General features: G+C 43.1%; 1 protein-coding gene across 1 annotated transcript in view; it reads left to right on the top strand.

The window, feature by feature from the left end:
* DNAJC11 (DnaJ heat shock protein family (Hsp40) member C11) overlaps positions 1–21,158 on the top strand; it is a 595,493-nt gene that overhangs the window by 370,950 nt on the left and 203,385 nt on the right. The window lies entirely within an intron of this gene.

Below are 21,158 nucleotides of genomic sequence, written 5' to 3'. Positions count from 1 at the left end.
TGGCGACTGAACTATTTTAGGGCTCGACCGTGAACGTGGCCTCCTAGGCCACGCCTCCTGCCTCTTAAGTTTAAGACAAAAATTTTATCTGGGCCGTGATTTTCTTAAAAAAGGGTTCTCAATCTCTGAAATTGGATTTAGTAATTTTGTAGCTAATTTTAATACCAATTTTAATTAATACTAATTGCACATAGATTATCCTTATTTGGTTACATGTTGCTAATTCGAAATGCAGAAGGACCTTTGTTGTTTTAAAACAGCATTGTATTATTAATTTGACGGTGAAGCAAAATTGCACAATGATTTTCCTCTCCATTGATCCTCAGTACAGATTAGGGCATCTCTTTTAATAAAACTGCTAACAACAACTTAATGTACGCTCATACACGTCTAATTTTAATGATGATAGTTCGATCTTTTGCTCTTATCCGCAGTCTAGTGAATCTGGGAGTGTGTTTTCTTTCTCCCCCAATACTGCCTCCCATCCCTTCCCTTCCATGCTCAAGTGCCTTTCTAGCATGGTCACTGTAAAAGCGATTAATCACAGATCCGTCATTATATTAAAAGGGACAGGGTGTAGTAGGTCCAAGAGATCTGGCTGACCGTGAGAACAAGGTTCTTGGTACCTGCACACACAAACAAAAACAAAAAAGTGGTCCGGGAAGCCTTGGATCAGAGTCGGGAAGGAAGACAACAGCAGTGGTTGAGGCAGAGTGCTGGGAGCTGACAGTAGGGGCATGCCCGAGCTAGGATGGCTGTCTGGTTGCAGCCCTTCTGATTGCAGCACTTGCTAGCAGTAAGAAGACTGCACAGTTCCAGGGGCTTGCAGGGCCAAAGAGGCTGCTTATACAATGCTTCTAGGCACTAACACTTTCCAAAAAGATGATGACAAGATTTCCCGAGAACTATACTCCCCAGCCTTTGGAGTCTAATTAGTTACTGGAAATGGCAGTTCTGGGAAAGAGGTTATTTTCTAGTCAAGTACTACCAGCAAGCGGCAACGTAAAAGGAAACTGGATAGTGGGTGCTGGGGTGCCTGGCATAGGACACGAGTGACAGAGGCGCACTTGCAATCTGTATTTTGATCTCGAGGATGGATGCAGATTGAACACCACCCTGGATTGGGCACTAGCTGGGGTGCAACCGGCAAAGGTCTCAGAAATTAGAGTGATAACCATTTTGGGTGAGGGGCCTTGACGCTAGCCATCTCTACAATACTGTTGTGCTGGACATCTGAATGAGACAAACAGGCCAAGAAAAACCACAAAGGACTTTGTCACTCACTGTCCTTGGGTGTTGACTCCTGAACAAAGCAAATGCGATATGGAAGAAGGCAACAACACTTTAGAAATGCCAGCCAGGAGTGATTACATACCATTAACTATAGGTCATGCCCACGCTTTCCTGGAGGAACCTCTAAAAGAGTGGGAAAACAATTTTAAATAAGAACTACTGGAAGGCCTTGTGCCTTAAATGATTTTATGGCAACTCTGGGGCGAGATATGGACTAGATAATGGAAAGCTTATTGGAATTGGCAGTTCTTCAGGCAGAAGGCTGATACATGACTGACAAACTTCTGTCTAACAGAATGATCACAACTGAAATGCAAAGATTTATAGAACTGCACCTGGCAATTTAATATTGGAATTCTGAAAGTCTCAGAAGAAGTGAAAGAAATCATCAAAGACTAAACAAAATTACTTGTCACTCAGATCCTATATTTGAAGGAAGGCAAGGAGTATACACTTTAGGAGGAATTATGAGTTAGCCCACAAAAACAAAGCTGTGGTTACTACCAGAGGGACACAATTGCCAACTATAATCATCTACGGTAGGAAATGGTCCTCATGGAGGCACAGTAGAAAAAGTCGAGTGGATTTTCAGGTTGGCTCTGTCATGCTATTGCAAGATCTAGCACCGACCCTGTAGCCAGAATTAAACTCCTCAGACTGATCGAGCAACCCCCTTCTGTTGGACCTTCCTTTGTGGTAGTTCCGGATGGATGGAACCACCATGTAATGTCTGTGTAAGAGGGTTGACTTTCCTGGGGGTGCTGACAAAATGATGACAGGCAGCGACATTGAATTAAAGTGCTAGTGCCTGCACAGTTTATACACCAGTAAGCATTCGGTCTTACCAGAGTAGCATCAGACTGCTGCCTCGTTGGTGATTTGGGGTCGGGTGGGGCGGAATGTTGGTGTGGACAACATTTACAACTGCTCTAGTGTGGGATTGTGGTGTAATTTATGGTATGGTAGTGCGCTGTTACCATGCAATACACTCAAACTGTCTTGGGTCCAGTGAGGCTTGTTTGTAAAACCTTAAGCTCATCCCTGGATAGCTGTGGCTTCGAGGAGCAAGGCTTAAACAACGGAACTAGTGTGAAGCATTCGGAGGCACAAAACAATGAATTAAGAAAGTCACACAGCATAAACAAAATCTGACACCAATTTATAAAAATAGATAATATTTATATGAATTTTGAGACACCAAGATGAGAAAAATCCACCAGAGGGTTTCGGAGAGCTAGATTTTCAAGTAATAGGATAGAAAACTGGTACTGAGGTCTGGTCGGCAGGCCTCAGTGCTCTCTCAGATCTGCAAACCTGGCAGCATCAGACCAAAACTTTGAGGGTCATCATGCAAAAAGAGGCATTTCCTTACAACTAGGAAGACCAATGAAGGTACAAAAACGTATTATAAGTACTGCGGGCATATGCGATAATGATCAGAGTAAGTTGTTTGCATTTTTCTTTCTTGCTGTCTTATTTTACTGGTGTTTGATTTTTGGGGAGGGGCGGTCATGAGACGATCACACTTGTCATATTGGAATCATACATATGAAATATACAGAATGTTGTGCTCTTAAGTATTAGAAACACTTTGGATCACAGCTCAGGGTTCTTAAGTGTAACATGAGGGGGCCTAAATTACCCCACTAAACATTGAAGAGTATACTCCATACTTGAAGAAGTTTAGGTGGATATTGTGCATCTTGAAAGAAAAGACCTGAAAAGTGGAAAGTTGTGTAAGTTCAGGTCATGCCACTGTAATATGGTAGTGCACACAACAGCAGACAAGAAAGTGTGTGGAGTAGCGATACTCAACAACACATTGGGGGTGATCTTCTAGGAATCCTTAATCGGCAGACAGGGAAAAATGTTAATTACCACATAGAGCTTGAAATTTTGAGGGTACGCTTCTAACTAGGCTCAAGACAAATGTATACCAAACGTTTGAGGGAAACAGTAGGAATTTGCAGGATGGCATATCATTCTAGGACGAGACTTTAATCCAAGGGTTGAAAAGGACCTGGACAGTTGTGGGAGGGAGTGCTGAGCATCTCACGTAATATCACCTTACGCACTACATTGAGTGAAATACATGCCAACTACTGCAACAAGGTAAGAGGGCCTATATTTCACCCACATTTACATTGTACATACTCCAGGATAGATATGGTGTTTGTCACCAGTGCTCTGGTGCGGCTGGCCTCAAGAGCAGTTATTGGTTCTATAGCTATCTCCAGGCACACCCAACGGAGACAGAACTTACAGGCTTAGACCTTTCTCCTAGGCGTAAGAAATTGAAACCGGGAGATAACGTTTGCAAGATACTGTAATAAGGCAGAGGTCACAGACGTTTAAGGGCTGTTTAGCATGCAGTGACACGCCAAATGTCTCGCAGGCAATGAATAGCCCTAGCTGGCGTAAAAAATAGGAATAAATAACTGGTTCAGTGTAGGCTAGAGCTTGATTTAAAATTAATGGTAGACTGCATCAGAGAACTGGAACAAGTACAGGTCTTAGTAGAGTGACGAACATATGGGTACAATTGAGTATATTGCTTGAACATGGAGTTATCTGCTACACCCCATATGAGCAAAATTAGTGAAATATATCTGTATTTCTCTGCTGTCTTTGAAAACCTTTCATGAACGCTTTCTTTGACCAAATCCATGTTTTCACCTCCTGAATGGAGGGCAAATCCTAAAAAATAAAATTCTAAGGCCATCCTGGATACTAATTTAACATACCGTGCCATCACTGGTCTACCCTTTGATACCAATACAAGGGAGAGCGGTGCCTAGGCTCAACATCAGAGACACCGCCTACCAGATGATGAGCAGGGGTGAAACATAACTTCTGAATCTACTGTACCTCTTGGTAGAATTTGCTGTGGTTGTCCACAAACTTCGGTATCGGTTGGACAGTACTACAGCTGTTCAAAATTTAATTGTGCTGCTCATTTTGCATCTTTCTCCTCAGCAGCTGGTATTCGGGAATCCCTAAATCTTACACATGGGTGACTATTAATAAAATGCATGTTAGTCTTCAGACCTTTTGGTCAATACATGTCTGGGTAATAATGGTAAGCTGATAAAACCTCATTAGCCTACCGGGTCTTTGAGAACCACCCCTGTCAAATTACTCTGCATTACTAAAGTCATGCACGCCCGCTTAGGTGGTCGCTCGTTTGTTAACTTGGTATTTAAATTTGGAGCTCCTTTCCACTGGATCTACGCCTCACTGAGATTGAATTGTCCTTTAGAAAAAAGCTCAAAATGTAATTATTCATTGTTCAGCTCTTGACTCTGCACTCACCTTTGTTTCTAGCGCCGCAGTTTTAACTCTAGGATACCCTGCTAGGTGACAGCTGCACTCAATAGCTCTGCAATTCATTCATTCATTCATTGGTTCAAGACATATCTTGATAAGTCATGCCAAGTTGTTAATATAAGCAACGTTTTCTCCCATTCCTTTCTCACACGCCATAAATACTTTTTGGTGCCCCATAAGATTCAGCAGCCATCCATTTGATCTTGTTTTTGGAACATCTATCAGAATTCTTAAAAACATTTAGCAGCTTCTACCACGAATATCAGCAATAATGTATCTCTTCACAGGATCAAAGATTACTTATCTAAAATACAAAACTGGTCGACTTACAGCAACTAAAACTGAATTAAGGTTAAACAGAGTGCATCATATTTGGGGATGATCAAAATAGTAGAATTACTAAGAATTTGGAAAAGGTCTCCAAGAAGCAGGTCTCTCATCTCAGATGGTACTCCATGCCAAATCACCCAGGGCTATAATAGCTAATAAACTCTATTATGCAAAAATGTGGATATATATGTCCAGGCTATGGAAGACTCAGTTATGTTTCTCGTTCTTACCCTCAATCCCACATCTTTCCTGCAGGACATCATTTTGACACACACTGTCAGTGAAGAAAGTGCCATTATTCTGAGTTCACAACAGTTAATTTTACTTGCTTTTTCACCAAACTGCCTGTCTTCCTCGCCCACACATCTGCTTTAAGTTGCCTAACTAATCCAGGACATGAACACGATATAAAATTCTGAAATGTAAGCATGGTGGGAAATTCTGATGTTTGTGTAAGCCCCCCGTGAGTAATATGGACGTCAAATGCCAGCACAAGGCTGAATGAGCACGTTTTGTCTAACACAGTTCATCTCAAAGAAGGTGCCAGAGTGACTTCGTTGTGTCCACTAAGTCATTTCCTTACCTTCCTGCTCCCTCATCCCAAAAACACTGGATTGGGAAAACAGGTTATGTTATGTCTGATGTACATGCACTTTGAAAGCCATGGCTTCGTCTTTTCCATCTCAACGCCTGAATGCTGAACATCAGTGGCATCCTTTTAAAATCCTGATCCTCCCCCCATAACTTTGGTACTCTAAAAACAGTGTTCAGTTTCGGAATTGTTCTGAGACAGTTTCTAGAGATGTGATTTAATTGTTGTAGCTTATTCACAGAGTTTAATTTACAGATATGTGCTGTGAGGCCCAGGCTTCAAGGGCATCCTTCTACATGTGTCTGTTCCGTCCAGTCCGCTACGTATGCTAATGAAAGGACATTGTGTAAACCAACCGGGGATGTACTTAAAATGTCTTCAGAATCGATTAATGCAAGCTGTGCTTTTTGAAAAAAATGCAGTGCAACCTTTTGCATATGGAGTCAGCGGCTCCAGAGACCAGAAGCTTGAATCCCGGGGACTTTAAGTGGCTGCTCTGTAATGAATCAGCAGGGCAGAGTGACCATTTAAGTAGTTGATGGTCACTGGGGGCAGTGACCAGTTAAGTAGCTGATGGTCACTAGGGGCAGTCTGTCGGGCCTCTGCCGAGGAGTGCTGTCTAACTTCCTTCCAGGATTTTTGGGCCTTATGTATGAAGAATACATTCCGTAAAAGGGGTCGGAATTCCCGCGCCGACTTCTACCAAATGCATTCCTATTTTGCGAACTGGCCTGTTTTTTAATAGGTCAGTTCACAAAATACAGAATCCCAGTAGGTCGCAATTCGACCTACCTTTTAAATATTAATGTGGTAGGTCGCAAATTGACACCCATAACAGTTGGATACAATCACAGAAATAGTGGTCTGCTGAGGTCATCAGGCCACCATGTGTGTGACTGGTTTTAAATAAAACATTTTTTTTAATGTAGCCTGTTTTCCTAAAAGGACAATGGCATGTGTTAAATAATGAAAATGTTTACAACCATTTATTAATATTAAGTAAGCAGTGGTCCATAGGATCACTGCCTGATCCTAAAGCAAACATTCACTAGTCACAAAGTGTAAGGGAACCTTCTGGGAATGGGTTACCACCTACTTTGAGTTGGTTGTAAAATTTTAATGTTTTGTGACCTGATTTTGGATTTCATATTACATTTATTGATAACTGGGCAGTCGGGACTTCGAATGATGACCTAAGAATTGTAGTGGAGCTGGACATTCTTCAGCAGGAGCTAGAAATCACTCATCACTCATGCCAAACGTGTTTCTCTTCCGTTCTCTCTTGCCCCTTTTAAATCCGGTTCCCCTTATTGTCTACATCTCCAGCTATTCCCTTCCTATTTCTGGGATATTTCCTTATTAGGAACCTTAATGTTTGACCAGACTGTTTGATGCTGCAGTTCAGACACCTAATTTCAGACATTTTGTGAATGAGGTACCACCTCCTTTCACTTCTTGTTTCAGCCCAGTTGAGGATTCATTTCTCACCCAAAACTATTGTCTGTTTGGATGCCTCCTTCCCTCTCCGCTAGAGTGCTTGCATTGATCTTCATGAGGAACTTTGATCTTCTTCAGGAGCTCTCCAGCTGGTTTCCTCCAGTGTGTCGCTCTAATGTGTTAAAGTGTACTAACTTGCTAAAGATGCATGCCTTATCACATCAAACCCAGACATACTGGCTTTGCCAGTGCTTGTTTTGATTCCCTCCTCTATCATATTCATCTCATGTTAAGGCTGTTGCACAATTTATACTTTTAAAGGACGCCCAGCACACCACTGCACTTTGATGCTCAACTTCAGCCGCACTGCCTATTAATTCAGTTGTGAAACTTGCATCTGCTCAGCAATCATAGCAATATTCACATTTTCATAGATCTCAATGTCAGTCGTGCAATTGTGAAAGTGACAGGTCTATTGGAATTTAAATGTGTATTTTGAATATTTATTTATCTAGCACTTGCTCCCAGAAAATGGCCGACCCAAAAAACCATATGGGTCACAAAATACTCCTATATCAATAAATGCAAAAAGTATTTATTTGATTAATAAAACCTCCCATTGTTTGTGGTATTAAATGTATGTGTTTCGTAACTTGCCTGGTACATGACTCCGATTTCCCCATTGGTTACATGTGAGGAATATCCCATAATATAAAATCTGCTTGCCTATAGTTGGTAATTTGTGAAATTCCACAACAAGCATTTTCTCCTTTTGACATGACTTTTTCACGTTAAGGCTTCCCTTCACCACTTCATGTTAAACATGAATGTTCTGTAGACCTTTTCTGCACCCTCATTCTTTATTTTTATATATGTATATATCTGTCCACCATGCGCTGCTTATGACCTCACATATTGCACAACTCATGACATGTTAAATGGCATAATTTTCAAAACTAAACACAAGTACATAGGAACAGTGGGTTTAATCTGTATATTTTTAAGTGGATATACGTCTGACAATTATCATTTTATATTTCACTATATTTATTAGAAAATATATGGAACAATTTCATAGTCACAAAATCGTTCAGCTTTGAGCACATATATTCCCTCAGTAAACACTGGTGAGGCAATTTATTTTTATATCAAAGAGATTGATTTTCTGAACATAATAATCAGTGTATGCACATTTTTTAAAATGCAATACAACCTCTACAGACAACATGTTTTGACATGTTGTGAGCTGCTTCTTTGGGGTTAGAACCTAGTATCTCACACTCATTATTATTAAAAGTTCTCAAGAATGCATGAAATAGGTCAATATCCTTATTCAGCACACAGCCAAATATCACCTTCTTCCATTACATGATTCAATCCTCATGCATATCAGGAGTGACGGTCCTACCCCAAACTACAATTCCATCTAAACCAAAGTTCAAAAGGGACCTTGCATTACACAAAATATCCTCCTGATCAATATTTATCACAGATTCACACTATCGGTCTCACTTCTATCCTCGTCCTCACGCCATTAGGAGACAAACATCACTGATGACATCCCGTTGACCTCAGTGCTAACAACAGAGTCATATACAGCATAAAGTTACTATGTGAACATATGGTTGCATAGCATGGAAATAGCGTAAGCCCGGAGGCAAGTGCGGTTCTGCATGTGCAAAGCGATGTGGTGCACGGTTTACAAATCACTGAAGTTTGAGGTGTAAGGTAAAGGTTGAGCGCACCTGATGGGGGTTGCAGGGATGTGTTTCAAAGTAGGATATCTTTCAACACCAAAGCCTAGTGCAAAAATCTCGGAGTAGGGCCAAAGCTTCTCTTGACAGTAGACTATCAACAAGTGCCTTATCTGGGCATGCACCTGTGTTAAAGCATTGTTATACAATGCTATAGACAAGTTCCTTTTAATTAGGACATTTGTAAGATGTGAATGATTATTTCCAGAATTTCATTGTAGATTTTTAGACATTGCAGAGTGTTGAATCATATAGAATTTAGGGGTACCCCACGGAGAGGTGGTTTATCCCACTCTGATCTTGTAAGAACGGCTCTAAGGTTGTAGACATTGTTTCCATCCCTAGCATATGTACAGGGTATTTTACAAAACTACTGAGGGTTCTCCAAAGGGCCTGGCAGAAAGTGTCTTTTCAGTGGCAAATGTAGACTGAATCCCTCGACTTAAAATTGCGGGTCATGTGAAAACGTTGAGAATAATCCCATTAAGGTGACTAGAGTAAGAACTCATTTTTTTTTTTTTTTGGAGTGTGTTCACGGTTGGTTTAAAAAGGGGGTAACCCCATTAACAGCTATGCAGGTATTTTGATAGCTGGCTGAATACCAGTTAAAGGAGACTCGCATCCACCCAATTTGGGTGACTTAACAAGATATGCGTTGTGTCCTGCATGTTGGCAAATGTTATGCCCATTACCGTCTGAGTAGTGATAGAAAATTGGTCCTAGGTGTAGCTTGTTAAAAAAAATTCAGTCCACAAAGCCTATATATAGCACACTGTCACATTCTTTTAATGAGGTCATCAGTGATCTCTTCAATGATGTCATTCAACATATCATGAGTGATGTAATATGTGAGGTCATAAGCAGTGTATGGGGGTGCAAGTTATTGTTAGCTCCGTAAACTGTAATTGGCAAATTTGTCAGTATTTCTTTGGTTTTAAAAGTCAGTTTTTCAACACCTAACTATAACACCACTTTAACCTTTGTTTTTTTTCAGTGCTTTCTTTATTTTTTTTAGTGCAAGCTAAGATCTTATTGTGATACCTAACTATAACATCACTTTAACCTTTATTTTTTCCAATGAATTTCTTTTTTTTATGTAAGATAAGATCTTATTGCCAAACCTATTTATAATATCACATGAACCTTAATTTGTTCTGTGAATTTCTGATTTTTCTTTATCATATTCAGAGAACACCCGCACAGTGCACAGCCTTAGGCCGTGTACAGTAGGGTGTTGAACACAGGGCCTGACCTGGTCAGGCTCTGCCCACAACACCCCCTCCTCCCCACCCGCATCCCCACGTAAGATTTTTTACTGTGCCCAGCGGGGAGTTGATCGAAGTGTCTGGCCTTTGATCAGGCCCTGCACCCAGCCCCACTGCTGCCGGCCAGCTCCCTGCATGTCACTTTGAGACTTTTCACTTGCTTAGGCTAGCCTCTCCCCCCTCCTGTCAGTACCCACAATATGTAGGTAAATTCAGTACCTGGCACTTCCTTGGCCTCCTTCTGCAGCCCTCTGCTCTCTCTTAACCTGCTCCTTCTCAGGCTGGTGAAGTGCAGAACAGTACCGGTCTGTGAGACCATCATCATGGGTGGACTGGGACATGCAGAGTGAGTGAGGGCCTGCTGCATTCTTCTGTGCCAAAGCGTGTTCTGCCACGCAGACAGCAGCGGCAGGTCCACCACCAGCTCTGCTCTCTTGTACATCCGCCCAAGCCCTTGTCCCTTCCTCAGACTGCAGTGGAAGCTAATTCAGCAAGCTGAGAAACTCACTGAGTTTCCCAGCAACAAATATCTGTATGTATCCAAATCTTACTTGTACCTACGTTGGTTTTGAATTTTTATTTGAAACACTCAACTTGTTTAATCATACTCTCATTTATGTAGATTATGCAGACTTTGAGGAGAAGTGCTCATTAGAGGTAAAAGAAGGATCATGTATTTAAAACTCTTACTGAGAGGGAGCCCATTAGCCTCGGCTAAAGTGAAGCATTACTTGGAAATGAGTGCTGTGCTTCCACAGCATGAACCCTGGGAAGACTTCATAAATAGTAAAAAGGATGAAACGGATAAAATATTAACTCCAATCTTACTTTTTCTTTATTTAAATGTACACGACCTTTGTGATTTCCTTGCTCTTTCTCTTTTACCCGCCAGGATTTTTTTTCATTAAAAACGCCGTTTTGAAGGAACCTGTTGCGGGTGCCACCGTGATGATTGATTTCCTGCATTGGGTAAACGGCTTTACAGCACGCTCTTTAAAGCACTGCATTTGAGGTGATGAGCTGCCCTTTACCTGGAGCGATTACAGCTTAAAAATAGCCTACCTGTTCACATTATATCCAGTATAAAGAGGGCGTCCACGCCCAGGGATGCAGAGCCATAGAAGTATCAGTCGAGAATGCCTGTTGTCAATATGGCGGCACCTTTCCTGAGAGAGCCAATAACTTCCCCCACAGGGCTTCAAGTGAAGTAAAAACAACCATTGGCATAGCCAATAGGTCTCGCCTTTGGGACCTTATAAGTATTTAGCCATGCAACAGTTGCATAAATAAATACTTATAAGGTCCCAAAAGCGAGACCTATTGGCTATGCCAAGCGGTCGTGCGGCCGCGAAAGTGAAAGTGATCGCAATCAAACATCAAAGCGGCCCTGCGGCTGCAAAAGTGAAAGTAATCGTGGTAAAGCGCGCCCGCGCACATGCACTGTAGCTCTAGGCTGGCCCGGTAGCACTTTTTGGAGCCCTCTCAATAAGTCTCGCCAGACCGGCGCATGCGCTGGGTCAGACCTAAAAAACACGAGGGGCGGTTACACAGGTAGTGACTTACGAAAAAATACAGTGAAGCCGCGAGATCTCTCTCGACGTCAGTCAAACGATAGATAGGCCGTCGAAACCGTGACTGGTTTACGCCGCATTTCATTTTATCGCCAGAAATGGTTAATTCCAGATAATTTGCAAAGCAACGTTATTTTAGTGTGGAGCAGAACATCTGTTTTTTTATTCTGGAGTACCAGGTCAGTACTTAAGATATTAAGACTTAAGGTTTATAAGGCTTAATAAATGTGGCTTGATTAGTAATGTGGGTAAGAGTTGCTTTCCTCCTTGTGTGGAAGCCCTTGGGAGTCCAGGAGATCACTAACTGCGTGTCTAAGTGGCCTGGGAGATGTGGGGCGTGTGGAACTGGTTAACAGGACTTGGTCTCTGTGAAGCGTAGGACTAGAAACTACTGTTTCTAACCTGATTTCATGTACGGGAACCCACGCACCTTTATAAGTCAGTGTGCAAATGTGAAATCTCTTAATAATAATGACTCGAAACTGGGACATTCGTCCCCTCACTGCGCCCGCCAGCCTGAACCCCGCACACAGCAACGCAGAGGTACAAGAAGCGCACGCTGTGAATATCAGCCTCGTTATGGTTTCCCATAAATAACCCGCCCAATCACTGGAAGTGCACTACGTGGAGTCGTTTAGGTGTAACATTCATCGTCATAAAATCCAATGGGAGCAGGAAGGAGAGGCTGGTAACCTTTTCATCTTGTGTAAATGGCGGAGGTGTTCATAAAATCCAGACACAGCAAATAGCAGCCTGTCTGTTCCTGCTGGTGTATCTCTCTTAGGCTCCAGCTGTCTCTGCTGGTGCACTTTTTCATACACAATGTCATCCTTACATATAGGACAAAATACCCTCTGCCGTACATTTTAAGGATATTACATGTCACCAGTGAGCTCTATGACCATATAGAGGAACAAGGCTGAAGGCTGAGGGCCATTAGAAGGTCATGGATCTCAGGGCCGGACTGAGAACCCAAATCAGCCTTGGCAATTGTATCGGACCATGGGAGGGTGCAAGTGTGAAGCAATGCTGCTAAACTAAACTGGACCCCCGCACTGCTGCTTTTGTTACTGGGGGCCAATATTGCAGCACTGCTGCGAAACCGACCCCAGTAACAAAGCCGGCCCCCACACTTCCAGCCTCCCGGGGAAACACCCGATTCCGCTACGGCCAGTTCGTCCCTGATGGATATCCGTGGTGACTTGAAAGGATCAATCTAATGTATGGCGGGGGAATATTTTATTCCTTGTAATATATGATCGCATACCCTTCCCTCAAACCAGCAAAATAATTGGTGTCTTGCTCTTTCAAATAAAAGAGATAGCATAGTTGCAGAAATGGGAGGGGGGAAGCGAACTCTAGTGCAAAAATTCAAAAGGCAGTTAGTAATTTAATGCAAAAACATATTGGAATCAGTTTAATGTAAGTCAGATTAAAAATGATACGGCTCACAATGTGTAGATAAATGCAGAGACATTCTGTTCTTCTGTAATGATACATCTGGGTCGAGCTCACGCTCCATAAAACAGCAAAATAAATAAATGTGTTCCTATAAATATTTCCTTTCTGTTCATCACTGTTCCTGTGAGAAACAAAGTTCAGATGAATGAAAAGTCCGTTTTCACTGCTTTGATTAAACTGTAGCTGTAATGATGCTCTGTGGCTTGCTTTTCAGGTTAGCTGCTGGCAACAAACATTATGATGTAACAATGCAACGGTAATAACGTATTACAGTTGGGCAGCTACGTCATTTCTTTATTACATACGAATAGAGATGGCACGAGACGCTTTTAATAATGAATTTAGAGACACATACGAGGGAGAGGGATCCCATGTACTATATTTTACTACTGGTTTTAAAGCAAACCGCCAGCTGACATTGGAGGGTGGGCGGGGGGTGATGGGGGAAGCAAGCGGACAACAGAGGATGGGCAGGAAGGAATGGGGCAGCAAGCGGACTACGGTGGGTAGGTTGGAGCGGCTGGGGAAGCAAGCCGAAAATGGGGTGGGGGGCAAAGAGGTTGGGGCAGCAAGCTAACAACGGAAGGTGGGCAGGAGGAGCTGAGAAAGCAAGCTGATGGGTAGTAAGTTGACAACAGAAGGTAGGTGGTAGGTGCTGGGGCAGCAACCTGACAATGGAGGTCGAGCGGGAATGGCTGGGGGAGCACATGGAGAACAAAGGGCGGACAGGAGGCGATAGGGAAGCACACTGCCAGCGGTGGGCAGAGTGGGCTGGGAAAGCAAACAGACAACAGAGGGTGAACAGGTGGGGCTGAGGAAGCAAACCGCCAAGGAGCGGTTAGGAAGCAAGAACCAATGGGCTGGAAGAAGCAATAATGACGACTGAGGGAAGGCACGAAAGAAGAATATGTAGCCGGGAAAGTACACAAGGGAGACAGCTGGGGTGCTTAAACAAAAAAGTAGCGCTTTAAAAATGAGCAGTGGAAGGACGCAAGTTATGTGTCCATGCTCCCGGGGAGGGCACAATTAAGAAGAGGAAGGAAAGCCTTTAGAAGCTGACAAATAAGAAGCCAGTAAATGAGAGTGACAATTAAACCAACTAATGGTCAGCAAAGACGCTCACTGTACCCTTACAACATGTCTCACAGAACTAAAATGGCAGCAAGTTGGGCACTAAATTGCATTTTGTATTTCACAAGTCTGCCAAGTAGCACTATGACAATGTGGTACCATCAGCCACACCTGGCTTTTGAGCCAACTGAATGTTTCACTGTGGGGTTTATAGTTTTGTTTTGAACATTTTCATTATGGATTCAAAACCTCAGATGGCAAAGTGGTGTTGGCTAAAATGTCAGAATTGACTGAAGGTGTTATACCTTTCATGAAGCCACTTCTCAGCTATATATTAACAATTTACAAAGTATTTAGCTAACTTAAAACTGCTAGTTTCACACGCACAACCAAATGATTTATATGTGAAACTCTGCTCACATATTTTGTAAGTATTCACGCTTTCATTCACATCATGCATTAAAACAAGCATTGGCAATGCAATTTGTCTTGTCTTTTGTCTAGTTCACGCGATTCATACACATACAAGGGAGGATACAAAATAGGTAGCTAATACAGTAAAGAATGAGTGAGGGGAGTCAGAGGACTGGTGTATGCTACCTGTAAACAGACATAAAAATGCAAGAAGTACAAAACCCCTTGAATAAACAGACAAAACCTCTTCTGAGATTACCATTCACTTACTCATTTAGGATGTTGAACCCTGGCCCATCAGGCGTGGAATACTTCAGCAGCGGGTTCCACATCTAGCACTGCGGAGCATCAAGAGTACTGCTATTCACCGATTATTACAGTTTTCTACTTGTGGATTCCCTATAGTGGGTGAGGTTGCGTTGCTTATGCCCACATTTATATTTTTCCAGTTAATAAAACTGTTAGACCTGTATTCAAATTGTGCTGGTGATCTAAACATGTTTTACTAGCATCTCCCTACCAGAAGATTTAAAACAGGAGGATGAAACATATTCATGGTATCCTTTGTTTTTCATAAGATGGGTGAATAGCAATGGAGCCGCCACTTCTTCATAGAACAGGTGAGAGGAGTTGGCCTAACGGCTAGGGCGGTCGACCTCGAATCTGGGGAGCTGGGTTCGAGTCTTGGCAATGATGCTGAACATCCTGCGATTCTGGGCAAATCACTTAATCTCCCCGTGCCTAATAAAAAACGAATGTGTCCTCATGTAATGCAACTGGCGCTATGTAAAGCACTCTGATACCCGATTCGGGTCAAGTTCGCACTATATAAAGCTACGTAATAAAATAAATAAACCGGTACACTTTAGGCTGAAACGGTGCAACCTTCCCTTCTTCATAGAAACAATACAAGCATTTCCCATCACTGGACCCGGACACATTGAGCAGCAATTGTGCAATCTTGGCTTCCTCGAAGAACAGGTACAGCATGGCAATAGGAAAGCAAGCTTCCCTCTCTAACAGAAGACAGCAAGTGCAAACTTCCATTCCCTGCAGAACTGATCCAGATGGGTACACTAGTGCAAGCTTTTATTGTACACAGGTCATGTACACTTCAGGCATGGTTGATCTGCAGGCTACAAACAGATCTCTGGATCGGGTGCGTAACTCGCTGAGAGTAATGTATAGGTGGAGCAGTGAGTGGATTGGGAGTTCTAACACCATTCTCACTTGGATGACATTCCATGTCGGTATCCTGAAAGCCCTGTTGTTGTCACTCAGTGACCTGCTGCTTGTGCTTATTCTTTGGTGTTCCATGTATTGAAAAGTAGCCATTACCTAGTGGGTCAGTTCCTTTTGAAACCGCCCCGCCACAGCCCTAGTAACTGTGCTCCAGACATGGACACGCGCCACTCTATGAAAAGGATTTGAATGCGTGATCTCATCAGGCACTGCACAGTCCCAGCCTGGTACAGCTCCTGTTCAAAATATTGATTTTAAATATTATAAAAGCTCTTTATAGGGTGGAAACTGCTGCCTTGGCTCCTGCATTTGCAGACGAACGAATGCTTGTTCCTCTCTCCAACTCGACCCTAACATAAGGGATCGGAGCAAGGCATAGTAAGTGGTCTTCAAGGAGGTGCACACACATCTATCCCTCTGAAGAGAGGCACACAGACACCCTACTGACGCCTGAAAACAGAGCAGGCTCTCTCAACATGTGCAACCTCTATCTTAGAAAATGTCCCACTGACCGAGGACAGAAGTTCATTTAAGTTCCTGGGCGATTTACCACTTTTCTAAAGTGCAACGAGCGTTTCCACCACCTCAGCTATGTGCGGTACATTCCCAGAGAAGTGAACCGTTTTTTGTCTTCAACCGGTTTTATTTCAGTGCACCAACACCAACCAGTGGCGTCACTAGGGTTGGTGTCACCCGGTGCGGGTAACTCATGGTGTCACCCCCTCACGACTTACCGCATGGACCTCCTCCGCCCCGAGTCCGCCAGTGGACACACTTGGCAAATAACGGGACCATACAGAATCCTTAGTAACGTTTGTAAATGTAGGTCCTATATATAAAAGGTGCCTGTTAACAACAGTGTGATAATGACTCATTAATCAGGTTGTACAGTGGGCTACCTGCTAGTCAACAGTTTATTGGAATTTATAATATCATAGGTATGGTACTTTATAGCACCTTCTCCAGGTCCTTTCTTATTGTTTACAGTGCTTATGCATATCTCTTAATTCACCGTAAAGGGGCAGATGAAAGTCTTCTGGTACAGTTAGCTGACTTCTGCACTTTAACTGGGGCTAAGGTGTTTGCCATGTCTAATAGCCAAGAGTTAACAGCCATGGCGTCAGCCTCAGTCTTCCCGTTAGTACTCAGCAAACAGCTTCCAAGGAAAGACTCAATATAGGTAGGTAACTGTAATTTTGGACCAATTTCTATATGAGAGGGGAAGCTTGGGCCTTCTCCCAGAATATGACAGGCAGAGTGGGAAGTTTGTTTATTGAATTGCTTAAAATTCCAGGAGGACTTCTTTTCCATTAATACCCTGCCTTGAGGGGTCAGTCGCCCTGTCGAGATGTGTACTCAAGTCACACAGGGCCGTGAAATTGGAAGATTTGAGGAAGTATTTAGGTAAGATCTCATCCAGAGAGTTGAGGAACTCTCCTGCATATCCTGGGGGTCGTTAAATCAATGCTAAAGCCGGGGATTTATTGGCTGATACTGAGAGACAGAAGCCAAGGGCTTCTGCCCCCTGCAGTTCATTCAACTCAAAGGACACACATTTGAAATCCTTTTTAAAAACAATAGCCTCACCCTAACTCCTCTTCCCTACTTTATCAAGATGTAGCATAGTATAGCCCCCTAGTATCACAAGCACTATATCAGGTCCAGGTCTCTGTAAGCAATAAAAACATTCAGCTCTTCCTCTTTAAGTAAATCAAATATATTTAGTGTATTTGTATGCAGTAGCCGAACGTTTACAAGTGCCGCCTGTATATCTACAAACCACTTTATCTGTTTCCTAAGCGAGGACTGAAGGTGGAGACTCTCACCAGCCCGATCTATTTCAGGGACGGTGGCTGCCCATTGGTCATAAACAATTGGCATTGTATCACAGGACTCTAAACACATACCTCTGCAGTAAGTCCTAGGGCAGAAAGAGCAGAGTGCTTGTGAAGATTAGGTAATTGGCTAGCTTTGGGCAATGCCAAAACGGGCAGCATGGCTGGCACTGAGCGAGGACCGAGCACAGACTGGCGCAGATGAGCTTACCTTAGGTGCACCTTTGGCACGCCAGTTGCACCTGCACATTGGCTCCTCTCATAAGGGGTCAGGACAACCCCTTTCCAACAACTAGACTACTGCCTGCAAAGATGGAGGCTTCCAGGACAGAAAGAAAAATGTCTCTGGAGCAGCCAGCCCGGAGAAAAAAGGCATACAAACAGGTACAGAGCATCCAGCAACACAACCCTCCTCAGGACCAGCTAATAATTATTTGGTTATAATTTCATTAGCAATCCATAGAAAACATCAACTCAGATCAACGACGGTTAACTAATATAAAAAGTCTGGCAAAAAAGTCAATATAAAACACTAAGCAAATTCATACAGTCAGCAGCAGCATCAAGGTAAAAACAGATTGTGATAAAATTATCTAAAAATAGTGTTTAGCAGGTGTCCGCATGACTCAACGTAGAACCACGACATCAGACAATAGCACATTCTAGACCCAACAGAAGTCACTTCCAATGAGTGGCGGATACAGCATATGTCGGATTTTCCACAACATGTCAATAAGGTGGAATTGTGAGAGCATTGTGAAGGTTGAGAGAAGAGGAGAGGAAAACAACTTGCACATAGGTGTAAACGTGTGTCTGAGGGCATGTGTGAGTGCAGGACACAAGTGCAGACATTTCAGTGCATAAGGCCTAAGGCATCTATAGGCATTCACGTCCATAAGAGTAGGACAACAACACAGGAGGTCGTGTAGGAGTTCCATAGAACTTGTTAGGGAGCTACAAAGCACAAACAGACTAGCTTGCCTTCAGAGTTGAGTTCATTGGTCACACTGTGGGGGGTTGTGGGTACCTCAGTTATAAAGTGCGCCACGTTGAAAACAGGAGCAAATGTTTTTTGCTCTAGTTTCTACATATAAGCCCATTACAAATACACATGAAGCACCATCTTGATCGGATTTTGCAATTTTGATTTCCCTCTAGCGATTCGCTAATGGAAAAATGGAGCACAAAAAGAGATGCGTCCATGTTGAGTAGTTTTCTAAAATAAGGGCTCTGAGAGAAACCAGCGCTGTTTGGTATTCGCCTAGGAGGCCCGTGTATACGTAAAAGGCGGGAGCAGCGGTGTATGAAAATGGAAGCGAAAGAAGGTGTACCAAACCATTAGGATTGCCAATAATGCATCATGCAGTCAAAATTACCTGCCTTGAGCGCCTTCGTCTCCAGTGTGTTGCTCTATCTAGCCAAGACGGTGCGTGTAACGTTGGAGTCGGCGGCCCTCGCTGCCTCGTCCCCAAGCTGCTGCCTTGAACGTCCCTGCCGAGGCGCCGGCGCGCAGACGCGGCGGAGGAGGAGACAGTGCGCGCTGCGCACAGGCACCTCCTGTGAATCGAACAAGCCAGGTTAGGTTGCGCGCGTCGTCGTTGCGTGGACTGCTGGTTTCAATAACATTGTGTACGGACAGTGACACACCGACCGGACCGGCCCTTTGGTGTCACCCCCCCGTGAGGGTGTCACCCGGTGCGGTCCGCACCCCCCGCACCCCCCTAGTGACGCCACTGACACCAACAAATTAATTGTTTATTCTATGTATGGGTGGCCGTTTTTGACGATTTTAGTTAGACTTCTGATGTCTGTCTAGCTTTGCTTTATATTGCATGATATATATATATATATATTTTAGGCTGTGCCTGGTCTAGGTTTTGTGTTGTAATTAAATTAAACACTCATTTGGTCACTAAAATGCCCCATTATTTGTTGAGTAGATCGAATATATTTCACAATGCTCGATATTTCCAAACTTCACAGGGCATGTAAACAAAGTACAGTTCCTTAAACATTTTCGGGTGGACAAAGGTATGGTTATGGGTGGATGGGTGAAAGGATAGCTCCATTAGTTGGGAACATGGATAGCGCTGTATGCTAGAGTGTGTGGAGATGAGTGATGAGGGTGTAGATAGATGGATTAAGGAGTGAGGTTTAATGAAGCTGGTGTAGATGGTGGATGGACGGTACTGTTTGGGAGGAATTAAGAGGGGGTAGATGAATGGGCGCAAAGTACGGGGGTGAATGAAGGTGTACCTTGTGGATGATTGCACAGTGTCTGGATGAATGAAGAAGATTTTGATGGATGGAGAGTGGGGATGAAAAAAGAGGGTGTAGATGGTTAAGTGGGTGAATGGATGGATGAAGAGGATGGTGTAAACAGGTGAGTGCATGGATCTGGGAGTTTATGAGGATGGATTTTGGTGGACAAATTGGTGGCTGGCCAAATCGGTGCTTGGATGAATGATTTTCTCATTGTGGTGCCTAGGCGGATTAATGTGTGGTTAGGATAGATGGATATGAACAATTTCTTGATGTGTATTTGCATTCTGAACAATGTAGTGTTTACCTTTCTGCTCAGTGTCAGTATTACATGAGCTGCAGCTTGCTGTGTTTGCCAGCGGTAAATGGATTCTGGCATCGACATTGATATCAAGAAGCTACCGGTACCCTTAGAAGACAACAGGAGGATCTATGAGAAACACTAGTCGTTTGATACACTTGGAGGCCTTCAGGCACTCACTGTGCTCTCTAGGCTTCAAAGTGAGCATCTGAAAAGCCGTGGACCCTATTACATTTGAGACTATGAAATTAAACGGCAGGGGAGGACAAAAAGTATGCAGCAAGGTCGACTAAATAATGCAGCAAAAAAATGCAAATTATGCGGCACATATTGTGAGAGTATTACTTGATTATTTTGGCATTTGTACTCATGCTAACACTGTCTGGGCCAAACCTTCAGCTCATTATTACCAGTTACACCCCCACATATTGTAATAAGCAGCAGAAACGTGACTAGTCATCCTTTGAGAAGCGTTTTCTGCTCTGTGGCAACTTGTGTAGCTGCACTTTTAGCAACTTTTGATCCGAATGAGCCAGATTCAAATTGTGTTGTTAAAATCAGCAGATTATGCTGCTATGATGGAATGTGTGGCAAATTCGGAAAATTCATAATTCTGAAGAAAATGCCGAGGCTTCAAAATCACATAATTCTAGTGGCCCATACCATGCTACCTACGTCATTATTGGGGTTGTTTGCCTAGCGCTTCACTTACCTACGTCATTATTGGGGTTGTTTGCCTAGCGCTTCACAAGCCACATAGACCTCTTCCCTTTCCTGTAAGGGCTCCAGTACTCTGCTCAGCAGCCTTCTCAGCTTCATCTGATAAAAAGGTAGGCTTTAGTTAAGATCCTGCCAGCATTTTAAGGCCAGAAGACGTTTTAAAAAAATCTCAAATAATCAAAGAGCAAGTGAAAGACTACCACAAACTATATTGTGATAAAAAAACAATACTTATTGATCGGACTGTCTAGCTCTCTTGAATGTCTTACTGAGGTAGAGTGGC

The sequence above is a fragment of the Triturus cristatus genome, chromosome 1_2, assembly GCF_964204655.1.
Source record: "Triturus cristatus chromosome 1_2, aTriCri1.1, whole genome shotgun sequence".
NCBI classification, from domain to species: domain Eukaryota; kingdom Metazoa; phylum Chordata; class Amphibia; order Caudata; family Salamandridae; genus Triturus; species Triturus cristatus.
Note: the sequence above shows the minus strand (reverse complement) of the source record. Positions and strands in the feature narration are given on the sequence as shown.